This window comes from Pseudonaja textilis, chromosome 4 (genome assembly GCF_049901715.1).
Source record: "Pseudonaja textilis isolate UNSWEBS1 chromosome 4, rPseTex1.2, whole genome shotgun sequence".
Classification (NCBI taxonomy): Eukaryota; Metazoa; Chordata; class Lepidosauria; order Squamata; family Elapidae; genus Pseudonaja; species Pseudonaja textilis.
This window is the reverse complement of record NC_141993.1, coordinates 44,167,719-44,172,813: the sequence shown is the minus strand read 5'-3', so window position 1 is coordinate 44,172,813 and position 5,095 is coordinate 44,167,719.

Sequence of the window (5,095 nt, the reverse complement as noted above, 5' to 3'; positions counted from 1 at the left end):
CCTAGTAGGCAGGATTGAAACAAGCAGAGTAAAGCAAAAGAAAAATCATTGTTTTATATGAAATCATTGGGCTGCATGTAGTTGTACTGCAAAATTTTAACGTCCATGCTCTGAATTCCAGGAAAGCTCAGGAGTTCATTACCCCTATGACAATCACAGGATTATGCCAATTAAATATCTTATCTGATATTTAGAAGACTTATTTAGGCCTAGCCTTTACTTTGGAGTAGCTAATGTATCTTCTGTATATAGAAGACATTAGACGGAGTTCTTTGTTGTATCAGATTACTTCCTGATCCTGACTAAATTTGTTGCTGCTGTTCCTTCCCCAATTTAGAACAATCTATTAGGACAGTCCAGAGTGCAGGAAACTATTAAAAAGGCATTAAATGGTTTATGAAGGCTGCTTGGAAAATTTCCCAATGATCCTGACAAGCAGCTTATTGAACATCTGGCTGGAATTGGGAGGCAGCAGGTTGGCTGACATAATAACTCTCACATGTTTTCCTACTATTAGCCAAAGTTAAGGGCATTGTCTGGTTTACTGAGGACTGTCAGGAGAAGCAGCAGAAGTGACCCCTGGAGAACTGGTGGAAGTAGACAAAATGTGGTTCTGATTAAGCACAGTATGAGTTCATATTAAAGCTCTTATCTCTAATGACTAACTAGGAACTGCAGTTGGTCCAAACTCCAGCAACCTATGTACTGCCAAAGCAGACTGATTATTGCCATATGACATTTGTTTAGCAGTAACTGCACTGATTGCCAATAAGTTTCTAAGCGCAACTGAAAATGCTGGTCTTAACCTGTAAATTCTATAAAACTTGGTACCTGACTATGTTGAACGTTGCCCCCTCCTCAGTTTAGAAGGCCTGTTCAAATACCCTCCATTAAAAATAAAATCTATGTCTAGCTCAGAGATTGGGTTTATATTTCCTGCTAAATCATCATTTTAATTAATGGGTCATAGAGTAAGCATCAATGGCAAAATTTTCACATTGTATTAAGCTATAAATTATGATTTATACAATCCTATGACTGGACAACTCAAAAGTAAATAAGCTACATTTTGCCTTAGTCTAATGTGTAACCAAAAAAAAATGTATAGTACTGCATAATCAATTTCTTAATATTGTATAATATAAAGATGGGAGCATAGTTTCAAGTGAATCAAATGAATTTTTTAAAAGAATGGGAGTACTTGAAGGTTTTTCAAATTTACTTGAAATTTCATATCATTCTAGTTGGGTCCAATTGTAGAAAACTTTCCTTACTTATTTTGAAAGTTAATTATTGCATCTGTCACAAAATAATTCTGGTGTAGTCCTGATACAAACTCTAACCCTCTAATCTATTTTCTTAGTTCTTCATTTAATTGTGTTGCATCTCTGAGCATGCTTCACAACTGGAAGAATAAATGAATTAAGGGAATTGAGTACATCTCATTAACGTTCCTTAATATGAACCATTCATCTACATACTTTAACTTTTATTGTGTGCCAGATTATGGCTAAAGCTACATTAAAAATCAGAGGCTATATGGAAAAATGTATTTGGCTAAATGTTAAACCTAACCAGGAAATTTAAAGTTTCAAGTATCTACTTCAACATTCAGCTAATTGAATTCAAGTGCCAAATGCTGTGCTATATTGAAGGATAAGACCAAAATCAAATTGGAGTTATGATGAGCCTGCTCTCTTGATGGCTGTTCATGTATCCATGCAGAAATTCAAAATAAACAGTTTTGATAAGGGACTAAGAGTAAATTTTACTTTCTATTGTCATACATTTTTTGATAGAAAAATAGGCAGATATCAATATCAGATGCCATTCTAGACCTGGAGATGGATTTTTATACAGTCCAGGAGGACTATGGAAACAAGAAGCTTAAAAAAGGTCAAAGCTTGAAAACGATGTGATGTCTGGCAGCTAAAATAATGAAAATTGACAGCTTGATTGGCAGTTGAAAATGGCCTATTGGCTTCATTCCAGAGAAAGGATGACTAGTGAGCCTAAAATGGACTACGTGGTATTTACACTGTTAAAGACTTTCTACCTAATTAGAAAGATTGGTTTGGAATTTGAAATAATGTGCATGTATGTTATGTTTGTATCAATTCTGTACATATATACATGCTTAGAATTCACTAGAGTTGAGTTCAAGGGAAAATGCATTGTTCAAATATCTAAAGAAAGAGAAGGAGATTGTCTTCACAGGTATGCAAAGCAATTAGAAGCCACAAATTGTGCATGCAAAGCTTTATACTGAGTAAACAAACATGCTTTTGCTATGTTTTATAACTAGGTTGAATAAACATTAGAAAAAATACCATAATGATGTTTCACACTGTGTCTTTCAATCAACTTCTTCAAACCCTTAAATATATGCCATGGCAGGAGGTTGATGGTTCCATGAATTTTCTGTCATATCCCTAAAGCCTTCTACTAGGACAGCCCACATGTACAAATTTACTCCACAGCAGTGATTTTAATAGCTTACATCCTAAATCTAATGCATTTTATTATTGCTATTGTTAATTATGGATTCATGATCTTCTGAACTATTAAACTTCTTATCTTCCGCTAATCATGTAAAAGAGAGCTACTGGCATACCAAAGCTTGCTTGTCTCTATGCCTTTTCAAAAAAATAGGATGAATGTATTAACATTATTATTAAATAAGCATTTCACCTTTTTTGTATAATCAAGATTATATATGTAATATCCTACCCCATATTTTACCCACAACAATCTTGTGAGGTGGGTTGGATTGTGAGAAAAGTCATTCAGCAAGTTTTCATGCCTAAGAAAGGACAAGAACTCAGAGTTTCATGCTTTCTAATCTAATATCTTATCTTTCTCTCTAGCAATGACCTACTCTGTTCTTGGTCCATAATTCTTCCCTTTTATAGATACTACAGTTCCACCTTCCTTTTGTTGCTCAGCCAGTACTACTCAGTTCAGTCTGCATTCAGTTCAAGAAATTAAAATAGATGGCCTACCACCCTCTACTTTGCATGTTTTTGTTTTAATCTGTACTCTTTTGAATACATTATGCAATAACTTTTAGTTTGATCCTCAAAGGCAAATACAATGAACCTAGCCACTTTTGAACATGCTTCATAATTGGGGAGGAGGGGGCTGTTAACAAGCAAAAAAAAGTGGCATTTGGTATATTTAGGAGTTCAATCTATATGTAAATTTCAGCCACATCCTCAAATGAAAAATAATTCACAACAATTTATGCACCCTGTTTATCATGCAATTCCTTTTGTCATTAATTAATGTTCACACAATAGCAATGCCATATTTTATAATACAACATCAAAGCATTTCAGAGGAACCACAGAAAGTGAGCTTAGTCCTGCATAAATAAATAAGAACCCAATCAAACCTTTATATATGGGGGAGGGTAGTGTTAGATTACAGGCTTCTCAGTCATTCACAGGAAGGTCATATTAATGAAAGCAAAGGCTCAAAAGTCACCAATTCCAGAGCCGCAACTGTCTAGCATAAGGAGATCTTTCTTCTGTGGCTCCAAGCTATGGAACATTCTCCTATAATTGCCAAACATTGGTTTCTCCAAGGTGAATTGCCAATCGCTTCTAAAAACAGCCAGAGAACTCTGAATTCTTAGACTTTATTGCCATAAGTATTTTTATACTTACAGTGGCTCTCATATCTTTCATTTTAGAGGTGGTATTCAGCCAGTTCGGACCAGTTCTGGAAAACTGCCAGCAGAAATTTTGAGTAGTTCGGACAACCGGCAAATCCCACCTCTGACTGGCCCTGCCCCCATCTCTTCTCTGCCTCCCATTGAGTCCCAGCTGATCAGCTGGGTCTTCTTTGGTTGCCCTGCACAGGAGAACAGAGCTGGAAAGCAGGTTAGTGGGGTGGGGAAGGAATGGGAGTTTACAATAACCTTCCCCCGGGAGTGAGGAGGGAGTGGGGATTTTGCACATCTACCAAGGATTTCCCCTGCCACATGTACCAAGCCACACCCACCAAGCCACGCCCATAGAACAGGTAGTAAAAAAATTAGAATCCCCCCACTGTTTCATTTGTCAAGTTAAGTAAACCCTAATTCTTGTCTAAATAAGCTGCTTACTAATTCTTTCAAAGATAAGAGACCACATGCTTTTAAAGCTTGCTTTTTCTACAATCACCAATCCCGGGCCACAAAGTTCCCACCAATATAGGGATGCTGCTAATGAATATGTAGTTACTGATGTATTTATAAAACTATGTGCTGCATTTCACTAAGTGATCTAATTATTAAAACGCTTTAGGCAATATATTCTGACAGTGCAGTGGAAAAGAGGGAATGAAGGAAAATGGAAATAAAATCTTAATTTCATTATTGACTAAAGCTAATACGTTAGAGTTAATTTTCACAAACAATTCCATATTTACATAACAAGTTCAATAGTTTATTTACAATCAAATTCATAAACAGGCTTCTTTAAAGGCTAGGAGTAGGTAACCAGATATATACGAACAGCTGATAAATTCTGAATGTTCATATTTAATTTCTATTCATATTTTTCGCTATAATCCAACAGCTTAAAACAATAGCGCAGAGATATTCAGACCAGTATTTAAATGAAAAATGTATTTTCTGAAAAATCATACTTAATGTGGTGTATTCACATTAAAAGCATATTGTTCTGCATGCATAAAAGCTGTTCTTATAAATGTGGCTTATTTTCCAAGTTCAGCAAGAAACATAGCTGTCTGAGAAATTACGGTTTTCATTTTCAGATTTCATTTGATTGTTCTTCTTCTATAGGGGAGATGAAAACATATGAATTATATTCTAATTTTGAAGGAACCTGGAGGACTTTGAATACATTCAGATTACCAGGTACACTTTAAGGTCTTGATATTAAAATTTATCATCTATCCAAGGGTGGAAATGCTCCCTAATTATCAAGGTTTGTCTGTAAATAGTTGGTAATTCAAGAACACATTTCTCACCTATTGCCTTTACATCTGTTAAACCAGTTTCCAGTCTCCAGCTCATACATGTTGACTGAAAAACCTGAAAATCATAATCCAACCTACCTGGAAGGCTCTAGGTTATGGAAGTGTGGTT